General features: G+C 36.7%; 2 pseudogenes; one reads left to right on the top strand and one right to left on the bottom strand.

The window, feature by feature from the left end:
* LOC145059818 (UDP-sugar pyrophosphorylase-like) overlaps positions 1 to 13095 on the bottom strand; it is a 258394-nt pseudogene that overhangs the window by 191792 nt on the left and 53507 nt on the right.
* Positions 5738 to 7963, top strand: LOC145057998 (uncharacterized; annotated as a pseudogene).

Genomic DNA, 13095 nt, shown 5'->3' with positions numbered 1-13095 from the left:
ACAAAACCTAACTATTAGTCCTAAGAGTATTGAGAATTCCTAGGTTCGGATGAGATTCATTACAACTATTCAATGGCATGTTTAAATCTCGATATGCCCCTCTTGTTTATGACTGGGATACCGAGGATCACAAAGCGGGTGTGAATTACCATGCAAATTCACATGGTGCCTTCATTGTAACGATCACCTATTCCATGTGCCGGTAAACCACACACGCTCCATCGAACTATGATAAACAATGAATCACCCTTTGCCACCTTTGCTTAGAACCAATTAGTGTGCCGGTAAACCACACACGCTCCACTAACTTCTTAGCAAGGGTGCAAAGTGTAATTTCATGGGATTGCATCAATTCACTTTTCCTAAAGTAACTAAGATTGGGAAAATTTTAAAATGTGTAGTTACTTTGTATTACTTATTATACTTTTAATGAGGTTGCCCTATCCTACCCATTCGGCTAACGACCCTCCACCGATCAAGCAAGCGGTGGGTGTGAGTGTACACCCATTAAGCGTCATTTTATAGGCCGCAACCTTATACCCACCTTATAGATCGGCTTCGTGAATGAGGCCTACTAACGGTAAGACTAGCCTTTTAGTTATACATATATATATATATATATATATATATATATATATATATATATATATATATATATTATTCTAGTAATATTATATTAGTATAGGGTTGTATTTTAAACCTTTTAAAATCTAGGGATTGAAATTTAAGTTGTCTAAATTAAAACTTTTAATCACAAAATATAAATTTCAAAACTTGAGGACAAGTTTTAAATATTTAAAACATGGACGATCAAATAACAAATAATTACAATTAACAATTAATTTCCTAATTATCTATATTTGATTTATTCAAGATACTAAATCCATAGGTAAATCCATAGTTATATTTATAAGGTAGCTAGTTGACATTAATGGGAATCTTTCAGCAGCTGAGGACTGGGTGAGTACGGGAACCTAGGAAAGCCTAGGATATGCTCTAGTGAGCTTAATGGGGCAGTTCGGTGAAGTTGGGAACCTAGGAGGTGTTACGGTAGAGATTGTCTTACTGTTTAGCAGACATTTAGTATACCGGTGTAGTAAGTGACTTAGAGGATTCGGGAGGATTACAAAGGAAAGTATGGGTAGGTGTGGAAGGTAATATTGGGCTCGTACTACTGAAAGCATAGGACCGATACTTGAATCGATGAGAGTCTTGGAGAATCTGAGAATCTTATGGGAAGGAGAGTTCTTGGTTATGCCTTAATCGTGGGAATAGTTGCTTTACAGAATGAGGATGAGCATGCAGGGATAGGACCAGGGTTTGGTCCCGACTCCGATGGAGAGCCAGTTAGCGGAAGGACCGCCAGGATTTTGAGTTTGCCGTGGATCTCTTATATCAGGTGGCAAGGATTGATGGTGTGATTTATTGCACTTTTGGAGTTAGAGACTATGTCTTGGGAGTAGTTTGTAGCTGGTTTAGAGCAGAGGGTGCTCCAGCTATTGCAGATCAGTCGTTGACGATTTAGCTGGTGAGTATGACAGGATGCGAGACCCTGAATGATATGATTTCTAGAGCCCAAGAGTAGGGATTGATTTGGGTAACCTTTGAAAGAGGGGACAAGATCGGGTGCCTATAGTGGAGGATATCCGGAAGAGATCTAGGAGTTTGGATCAGCTTTTGAGAGGCCAGTAGGGCTGGATTCAGTGCAACGCTTAGGGAAACTACGCGATAAAGTTTCGTTCCAAGGGTTTGAATTGTTATTGGGATCGGAATGAGGTGTTACATCATGTTCTTGATGGGTTTTAGCCATAAGAACTTTCCTATGTGCGCATGCAAAACCCTAATGCTCGGATCTAGGCTTTCTAATTAAACATGCTTTGAATCCAAGACTTCTAATAGCTAATTAGGTTAAATAACAACATTGAAACAGATCTAGAATCATACCTTTGAATTCCTTGTTGACCTTGTTGTCTTGGAGCTTCTAGAGTCACAATTGTCACTCCTCTAATGACTTACAAACACTAAATAGCAAGGAGGATGATTTGGGAGAGAGGAGAGGGGAGGAATTTGGCCAGAGGTTCTCTACTTTAGATGAAGTTCCGAATTCCCTTAGCTATGGGGTCTATTTATACTTGTAGACTCCTTAAGGGTTACAACCTAAACCCTATTGGATAATCATCTCTTAAGGCTATCCAAATCCATTCCTAGATAACACCATGGACGATTTTAGCTATCCTTTAGCTTCTAGAATTCGTCTATCATATATCTATATGGATTTACAGTCTAAAGTTTAACTATCAAACAATTGACAGTTTATACCCTCTTATTTAATTAATCTCTTTAAGTCACCAAATTAATTCTAATTAATTCTATGACTTATATTAACAATATTATTATTCTTTATAATAATATTTACTCTCTCTTAATAAATCATCCTATCAAGTTGCTATGTTGAAGGCAACCCAAAAGGACCATGCATAACCGGGTCAAATACTTGCCTAATATAGTCGCAGCCTTAGACACTAATCCAACAGTCTCCCACTTGGATAAGTCTAGTAACTATATGCACAAGTACAATTCGGTTTGCAATCGTAGCTCTCAAAGACGCTGTCAAACTCTGATCTAATCAATCTTGTCCTTTAGATAAGGGATCGTACAGTCCTCTGTTAGATATCATGCTGACAATCCTATGGAATGGTTAGTCAAGCATTTAGGTTTCTCGATCTCTGATTTATTTGACATAGAACTTAATCGAACACATCAATTCAGTTCTGACCGGGCCCGGCACATAAGTCAAATCAAATCATCGAGCGGCCGAGATATCGCTTTTACCTTCTTAGATAAAAGTTACAGATAAACTTCGACTTATATGCATTTACTTATTCATTAACCAACTATACACAACAATGCGTTTTATAACACCGAGTTACTGATGCGTTTTCGCATTATCAATGTACAATCAATTAACAAATAACAAACCATATATCTAGGTTTTAAGACTCTATGATATTATCGTCTTGCGATCACCCTTCTATATCATATTCCATAAGGTGATTCCAGCAAGCGCGGGTTTGTTCCAATGCTCAAAACTAGTTCATAAGCACTCATGAACGTTGCAGCAACCCTTTGCTACGTCTAACACCATTTAGACAATCTACACACCAATTCATGACAATCTTCATTCATATCTACTTCCAACATATGAACGATTGTGGACAATTTCAACAATTCGATTATTCGTAATAAACTCAATTATTCTGGAAGTCAAAAACATGCAAAGTGAAACCATAGTTAAACAATTAACATAAGACAGTAACATTACTCATAAATAAAACTCCTTTATTTAATCATCAAATGTTAATTACATTTATCTATTACATGTTTCTAATACTATCTAATCTATGCTAATATCATCCTTCAGCCCAATACTCCTAGCATGCTGCAGGTGCTAATTACCTATCAGATACTAAATCCATAGCTATCATCCTTGGTGACGATGCGACTTTGTGCCTATTTGATAAACCTTGGTGACGATGTGACTTCGTTCCTATTGAGTAAACCTTGGTGACGATGGGACTTCGTGCCTATTGAGTAAACCTTGGTGACGATGCGACTTCGTGCCTATTGAGTAAACCTTGGTGACGATGTGACTTCGTGCCTATTGAGTAAGCCTTGGTGACTATGCGACTTCGTGCCTATTTGATAAACCTTGGTGATGATGTGACTTCGTGCCTGTAGAGTAAACCTTAGTGACTATGGAGTTAGCACCTGATAGCTATGGATTTAGTATCTGATAGGTAAACTTTGGCAGCAATGGATTTCGTGCCAATTCCTTAGGTCAATCCTTAGGAATGAATGAATAAAGGATAGTTGATTCTTAGGGTAAAACCTTAAGAATAAAGGAGATATGGGGATGGGTAGTTGGGTTCATTGTTTGATGATTAAATATAATAAATGTATTATTGTGGGTTGAAAACCCTATGTGCTCACCAGGCTCCTAAGCCTGACCCACTCAGTTTTCTTTGTATCACAGGTATCGATACGAAGACATATTTCACAAAGAGATTTAAAGGAGATATAAATCATTAGTGTAATTGAATGTAATTTATGTTTATGCTTATGTGTCTTTATCAGAACATGACATCCCGAGGTTTTATTATTAAATGAAAATACATTCTCTTTGAGAAATGTTTTGATAAATGATTATCATATTTTGTTTTGGGACAAATTCCGCAACTGTTTTCTTTAAAAGATACCTCTGATTTAAAAACAAAGCATAAACAAATCGGTCTTTTCTGGCCGTGAAATCGGGTATGTCACATCTGTTCTTAGGGTAAAATGACCATTTTACCCCTGAACAAGTCAAAGTCAAAGTCAAAGTCAACTTCCAGTTGACCTGACTCGCCGAGTTGGTTCGCCAACTAGCCGAGTCCCTATCCTTCTATTTGTGACAAAATTGATCTTTGTTTATTATAGTAGATAGTAGATAGTAAATATCTTTTTCTCATCTTGTGATATCTTAATACCTGCAAAGAACAACCAGATTTAGTTGTTTAAAGAATAATTAATAATGAAACTACTAATTATTTCAATAATTATTTTTAGTAATGTATACTAGAGTCAACACATATTTTAGCAAAGGTGCTATCATGATTGTCTTCAAATTAAATGACCAACATACGCCATTTATTATATCAAGAGGTAACCAACTATGAAATAGTCCCCAAAATTAGTTGGTGTTGGTTTTAATCTTTCCACATCAACTAAAAGTTGCCACATAAGAATCCATGTCAGCAAAACTTGCTAATTATTGGCCATTACAGGTACTGAGCTCTGTTCTCTATTTTCAGTTGAATGACGTTACTTTTGACTTTTGTTTTTTCTCTCTGTTGAATGGTGGGTCTTGGGTTTATGTTTCTGTTGAGATTGTTTTTAAGTGATATGATAAATTAGATATGTTTCTGCTGAAACTTTTCTAATTGATTTCATAATTCTGTTTAGGGTGAGAAGTACTTTAAGAATAGGATAAGTGTGATATATGTGCATAAACATAAATAGTTTGATTATGGAGGGGGGATACGAGATACATGGATTGTGTTAGATTAGGGGTTAATTCAATGTTTGTACATTCTGACTTTAATTTTTTGTATCCTATAATAAATATAAATTGCAAAGACTTGCGAGTCTTTGTAGTCTAGTTAATTGGGGCAATTAATTCCAATTCTTCATCTTAGCTTTTTCTTATAGAGTGGCTCTAATTTAATGGAAATTAAATATTGTATGCTCGACACAAGCAGGCCAATAATTTGGGAAAAAGATATCTTTAATAAATACAAATTGCAAATATCACAAGGTGGGAAAAGATTTTTTTTATAATAAATAGAAATTTCCATCACTTTGACTTGTAGTTTGGTTCTATTGCCATGAATTTGACTTTTAGTTTGGTTTTAATTTCAGGAAACTAAATATTGTATTCCCCACACAAGTGGACGTACACCAATTTGAGGCCACCCAATTAGAATCATTCATCTTCACAGTCGGAGACTATATAAACCCTCATGGGCCAGTTCATATATCAATAAAAGCCAAAACTCAACAATATTTTCATTTACATTATGAATCATTGTGTTTACTTAATTTTCTTACTTCTAATTTTCTTCATTGTGGCTAAAACTGGAAGCCAATTGGTAGCATTGGGAGAAGGAGGAGGAGGAGATGATATTTATCATGGTGTTAACATGAAAAAAAAAAGTGTTTGGATAAGGAGAGACTGATTCTACTTCTTTTCAAAGCTCCCCTTCAAGACCCTTATGGCCATCTCTCTACATGGACAGCTGATAAACATGACTGTGAATGGAAAGGAGTCATGTGCGATGAACAAACAGGTCATGTCACAGAGCTTGATATGAGCTTCTATAGTCTTGGAGGTGAGATAAGCCATTCACTACTTAACTTAACCCACTTGAATCTTCTTCATCTTTCCTATAATTCTTTGAATGGAATCATTCCCACCTTCATTGGTTCCTTGACTGAATTAAGGAAACTTGACCTTTCCCATAACTCTTTTTTTGGAACCATTCCTCCAGAGTTTGGAAACCTCACCAATTTGCAAGTTCTTCGACTTGGAAACATTGAAAGGTGTAGATTTGAAAAGGTAGAGTGGTTGTCTCATCTCTCTCATTTGGAAGAACTTGATATGGATGGGATTTCACTAGCAAAAGCAGATCATTGGGTAGATGTAATTTCGAGTCTCCAAAAACTATCAGTTTTAAGTTTAGAGGGATGTGAGCTGTCACAGGTCATGAATCCATATTCTTCGTTTCTCAATTCTTCTTCTTCATCTATTGTTAAGCTTTATCTCAATGACAACAATCTCAACTCGTCCATGTATCGTTGGTTGTTCCCATTAACCAGCAATAGCATTCAAATCCTTGATCTCATCAGCAACATGTTAGATGGGATACCCAAATATCTTGGTAACCTCTGTAATCTGAAAACTTTTTACTTCGATAACAACTCTGCGGTTGTCAGATTTCCTGATTTTCTCCACAACTTGTCTGGATGCACATCGCTTTGATTACAAAGATTTTATGCTACAAGAAGCCAATTTACAGGTCCATTTTCCGATGAGATCCAAAACTTTTCATCCCTAATATGGTTGTACCTATCTGATAATCATTTAAATGGAAGTATAAGTGAGAAACTGTGGGAACTACCCAGCCTTGAAACTGTTATTGTTTCCTTTAATAATGTTACAGCTCCTTCCTCATCTCACCTGTCAAGCCTTTCTTCTATACAGTCTATTGATCTGCGTTCTTCCAATATAGGGCCTCTCTTCCCCAAATGGATTCAGACACTCAAAAATCTCATCCGTCTTGATTTTTCCAATTCTGGAATTTCATACACAATTCCTCTGGAGTTTTGGGACACGTGGCCTTCTCGTTTAGGTTATCTGAATCTTTCTTCCAACAACATAAGCACAAAAGTACCAAATTTATTATCAAATTTTGCCAACACTTCAGTGATAGATTTGAGTTTCAACAACTTTTATGGTTCAATTCCAAATGTTCCTTCCATTTTGTCAACATTAGATCTGTCCAGAAACAAATTCTCTGGAGGAATCTCCTTCATGTGCCAAATTGTTGGTGGGCCATTATCTTTTCTCGATCTCTCTCATAACTCCTTAACCGGACAACTCCCAGACTGTTTGTGGCATTTCGAACATCTAGAAGTTCTTAATCTCGGACACAACAATCTATTTGGAAGGCTTCCTCCCTCTATTGGATCCTTGGTAGAACTTAAGATGTTGTATTTATACAAGAACAACTTCTCTGGAGAATTGCCTTTGTCTTTAAAGAATTGCACAAGTTTGATCTCATTGAATTTGGGGGCCAACAAGTTTTCTGGTAATGTGCCAGTTTGGATTGGGGAAAACTTATCAGGGTTGAATTTTCTTTTCCTAAGATCAAACAACTTTTTTGGAACCATTCCCTTACAGTCAGGTCAATTAGCAAATCTTCAAATTCTAGACCTGTCAATGAACAATCTCCAAGGAACCATCCCCTCATGTTTGAGTAATCTTACAAGTATGGTTCAACAAGTATTCTCAAAAGACGTAATGTATACTAGAATTCTAGGAACAGAGGCTGTTGTAGCTGACACATATATTGTCCATGCGATGATTGAGTGGCAAGGAGATATAATGTGAATTTTCTACCACTCTGAAATTGGTGAAGAGCATTGACCTGTCAAGAAACAATTTAACAGGACAAATCCCATATGAAATTACCAATCTTCATGACTTGGTGTCCATGTCCTTGTCAAATAACAATCTATTTGGAGAGATTCCGCAGAAGATTGGTAAGATGGAAAAGCTTTTGACTTTGGATTTATCCAGAAACAATTTTTCAGGAGGGATACCACCAGACATGTCTCAGATGAGTTTACTAAATTACCTAGACTTGTCATTGTAAGTCCCCAAAATTGCTTGTGTATCAATCAGATCCAATTGATGGTGCGGAATCCCAATCAATTGGATGATGTCAGATCAAAATAGAAGAGAATGAGAAGAAGAATTAACTTGAATCTAATGTATTGATGATATGATTGATGCTCCTTACAATAGATTCTCTCTCTTCTCTAGCCTCTTTTTCCTAACCGTACACTCCCACATGCACTCCTCTATTTATATGGACCTCCAGCCATACACATGTGTACAGCCGCACACCCTGTGTACGGCCCTACACAGGGTGTGCAGCCGTACACATGTGTACGGCCGTACACACAAACCGCAAACACATGCAACATTACATAAAAATATATTTTCCTAGAAAAGCAAAGTATAAACCATATTTTTGACCCAACAAACTCCCCCTTAGTTTATAGCTTTCTTTTCTAATTGGGCCAACAAACTCCCCCTACAAAGTAGCTGGCTTTTCTTGTTAATCTTCGTTGGGAGCTTGGCTTCAGGATTAGTCTTCAAATTGATTGGGTGAGGAGGCTTGATGTACTGATTCTTGAAAGATAGTGCTTTCAGCTTGAAAATCTTCAGAGAGAATAACGGAGAGAACAATTCTTCTAGATCACTTCAGCAGGTACAAAGATAGCAACAGACTGATTGAGGAGGATTCAATGCAATCTGTCACATATTCTTCAATTTCAGCTTCACCTTGCTTCTGGGGTTGAAGGATGGAATGTCGAAAGAATAATCTTCATTTCTTGCTCCTTCGAATGCGAATTCTTCGATGCTCACGGATGAAGCCTTAGCTCAGAAATCTTCAACACAAACTTTATGAGTCTTATCTATACCTGAAATCACTTTTCAAGACAAAACAAAACTAAAAGAAAAATTAACACACAAAATGAAAATAGAAACAAAAATATTTTTGGATTTTCTGATTTTTCTGAACAAGAAATAACACTATTTTTTGGATTTTTTTTTTAATTTTCTGATTTTTGTTTGATTTTTGAATCATTTTTAATTCTCCCCCTAAAATTTATGCATAGAGGAAAACTATGAAACAATTTAACAAAAGTAAAATGATATCTAACTTTAAGAATGATTTGGGATCAATGTTTTTAGACAGCTTTTATCCGCTTGTCGATACCTTCTATCTTCATGTCTTTGTCTGGTCGATCGCCGGTATTGTTGTCCACTTAAACATGAAAAATTGTGACAAAATTAGGACATACTATAAGTGACAAGACAATGTGATCCTAAGTTTCTAGATAATATATCTTAAGGACCATTCAGCTGACGATGACCAAGGATATTGTTGTCCACCTAAATTGAGCAGCGAGATCTATAGACAATCTTGAGTGTTCAATTTTAATTGTACTGGAACATGTTTCCCACTTCCTAATATGCTCCAATAATCAAGGACTTCCAGAATACTCCTTACATCGGGTGAGCAGACAATCATTAAGAGAGAAGATAGATTTCAAATGCATATGCTATACACCCAGGTCGGATCGCTTCCAATCACGCAGAGGGTGAAACATATGACTAACTGAGGTTTTAGAGGGATTGAGAAGTAGAATGGTGCATATACTGTGTACCACTTCGGATTGTGAGTCACGCAAAGGAGACAATATATGGCTAACAGATAGAAAGAATTGCATAGATAGAAAATGCAGAGAAATAGGATTGCATATGTCACAGTCCAGGTTGGATCTTTCGATCACACAGAGGAGGCAACATATGACTAACAGAAGAAAGAAAGAAAATGATTTTCTACAGACCTAATTTATCGGAATTTACCAGTCACCCCATCTAACCGGAATTAAGGACAAAATCCGCACATCGAGGAAAAGTTAATCCACGGTTCCATATATCTCCCTGCTCAACCTATCCAAGCATCGTATTTTCAGGCTAAACGGAACTATCTAGGTCAAGATTTATCAAGTCTCTAGATTCCTTAAGTTCATCTGCACCTATTCAAGTCCGTTAAATTCTTCGTGCCTACTGACACATCAAACCAGAGCTTAGACCCTTCAACTTTGGGTAGGTTACGCAGACTTAGATTGCCTGTTATCACATTATCATTTCACTTCCCAAAACATCTCCTTTAAGCACATTCCATAACCAACATGTTATTATTTTTTATTTTTTGAAATTTTCTAATTTTTTTTTGTTTTTATTTCTCCCCCTAAATTTGTGCATAGGAGAGAAACGAAAGTAAATGCGCAAATTTAAACTATCCTAAAACAAAAATTTGTCTTTAAAGCAAATCAGCTTAAGAAAAACTCAGGAGTATAGAGAAGAAAACTTAAACCGTAAGTCACCGATTGAATTTGCATCCAGAAGGTCTGAGAACAGCACGCATAAACTCAGAACATATTCGACAATTCTTCATGTCGTTAAGCACAAACCCCGTAAGTGATCACTTCCTTTCTTCCCTTCCCGCAAGGACACATACTCTCAACAATGGTCTGAGTGTTGTACAGTTGAGAGATGTCCCCTATCAAGTGTCAGGAACAGCCACTACCAACAAACCGAAGTCTGATGATATGCCTCCATAGCTGCTCCGACACAGAGCGGGATCAGTTGGTCTTTGGAACCCAATCCATTTTGAAACTGGGTTGACCTTTGTCATCCTTGCATGGTACTCTCTCCCATGACATATCCTGCTTATCACAAACAGAAGATGTAGAAATATTAGAATCGTTAGAAGATTTGGGAGAGTGAGCCTTTGGAACCCATTTGTAGTTGGGTTTAGCCCATTTCTTTTTCGATCTGATGGGTGGCTCGGCACTTGATTTTGTAGTTGATGTCAGCTGTTGAGATGACTTTGATTTTGGCTTCACGAGAGCATCTCTTGTATTTGGCTTCTTGGCCGACATTCCCTTCTTGACCTTGGGAGTTTGATTCTTGGCATTCTGTGCGTTCCAGTCACCATGGTCTGAACGTGACCTCGAAGGGTTTCTTTTGTAGAATCTCCCTCTTTGCGCGTTTTGCTAGCCTTGTGCATAGTAGGGAATGTATGCTCGATTAGGACAATTTCTGGCAATGTGTCTAGGTGTTCCACAGTGAAAGCATGTATTTTTCTTCACTGTGGAGTTGTTTCTTCTTGCCCCTGGTGGCGTATCCTTGCCTTGTCTCTTGCTTTTCCCACACGCACAGTTGCAACAGGTCGGCTGTTTCACTTGAAATGGTGGCATGTACTTCTCAACAGCATGTTGATCAGAAGCAGTTGAGTTCGAAGCAACAGATTCAGAGTTCAAGGAGATGTTGGTTTGTTCAATGGTGTTCTCCTTGTTCTCATCCTCTACTACTTTACCTGCACATGTAATAGAATCATTAGAAATGTTCACTTTATCCTTTTCTGGCACAACCGCAATAGGTTTCCCATATTGGATATGTGCCTCATTGTCAATTTCTTCCTGTGTCATAGGGATGGATGTGTAGTTATGATTGAAAGGGGGAGGAACACTATCATACCCTAGACCCTTGTTTTGATTATCTTTGAATTTTAATTGGTTTTCAAATAAGGACTCGACTGTCTTACTTGACGCAGTGTAATTTTTGAAACTAACATCTATTTTTCCACACTTAATTTTCAAAGCGTCAAGTTCCTCAGTTACAGCAGCAAGTTTGCGTTTAATGTGATCATAATTTTCACACTTGTTGCTGTAATCTTCTTGTAATTTCCTAAAGTCCTTAGTCTTGGCCTCTAATTGTGCTTTTAAAGGTTTTTGACCTTTCCTTAGAGTATAGCATTCGTATTTGAGGTCCTCATTTTCTCTTTTAAATAAATCGATTTGATCTCGAAGAAATTTAATCGTAGCTTTACAAGATAGAGTACATGAAACTTCATTTACCGGAATTGATGTGGAACTCATTTTTATTTATTTTGTTTTATTTTTTTTAATTTTTTTTTAATTTTTATTTATTTATATTTTTATATTTTTAATTGCCCTTTGACTTAAAAACCGAGAAAGTCAACCTTAAAAGTCAAATTTAAAAAAGTCAAACTTGAAAAGTCAAACTTAAAAGTCAAACCGAAAAGCCAAATTTGAAAAATTAAAAGTCAAATGAGAAAGTCAAAATTTAAAGTCAAATGTCAACTTTTAAAAGTCAAAATAAAAATTTTAAGTAAAAAGTCAAAAATAAAACTTCAAATTTAAAAACTAAATTTTTTGGGTTGAAAAAGGATTTTAAAAATAAAATTTTGAATTTTTGGGGTTGAAAATGTCAATTTGCGAAATTATATGGAACATTACACTCTAACGAGGTTAAACACCTCAAAACGAGCGTCTGGAGTGACCCGGGTGACATCTTCGGACGTATAATGGCACTAGGGACTTGGGATTTGAGTTTACTCCCTAAGAGTAAACATTTAAGGGAGTTTACAGCCACAAAACACACACATACATGAGTTTACGGCCGTAAACTCATGTTGGTGTGATTTTGAGTGTTTAATGGTTTGTTTGGACATGGGGATTGTTGGAATGGACCTTGGATTAATTTGCTTGGATTTATACAACATTTATGGGAGTTCATGGCTGTAAACATGGAGTTTACGGCCGTAAACTCCCCCAAGCTTAAACCAAAATTAATTTGAGGTGCTTAGGACAATCACATGTGATTCTAGTTAATTTTCCAAGCTTTAGGATGGTTTAAAGGCATCAAATGACATATAATTTGGAGTTTACGGCCTTGGAGTATGTTCTATGGTCGTACACTCTTATATGTGGTGTTTTGATGTGTTTAAGGTCTCCAAACTATTTTTAGATGGTTCTATGATTTATTCCAAGGCTATTGGTTAAGTTTCAAGGCATTCTAACATGTATAAAGGTGTTTACTCCCCATGTTTGAGGAGGTTATGGCCCAAGAACAAGCCTTGGCCGTAAACTCTCTTTTGTCCCTCAAAATTCATGTTTTAAATTTTTCAAGTCCCGATTTGTGAGTCTCAAAGTCGTATCTAAGTCCCAACAATGATTTGGAAGGGTTAATTGGCTTAAAAACCCCATTTTTAAGTGTTTACGGCCCAAGCTTGATCCTTGGCCGTAAACACATGTTCCAGGTCCTAAATCTCAAATTAAACATCAATTTCAAGGCTAAAGAGGTTAGATAACAAGTTAGGGATGTTACCT

This window comes from Lactuca serriola, chromosome 6, assembly GCF_051521515.1.
Source record: "Lactuca serriola cultivar US96UC23 chromosome 6, Lser_US96UC23_V15, whole genome shotgun sequence".
Classification (NCBI taxonomy): domain Eukaryota; kingdom Viridiplantae; phylum Streptophyta; class Magnoliopsida; order Asterales; family Asteraceae; genus Lactuca; species Lactuca serriola.
This window is presented reverse-complemented; position numbering and strand designations above follow the sequence as displayed.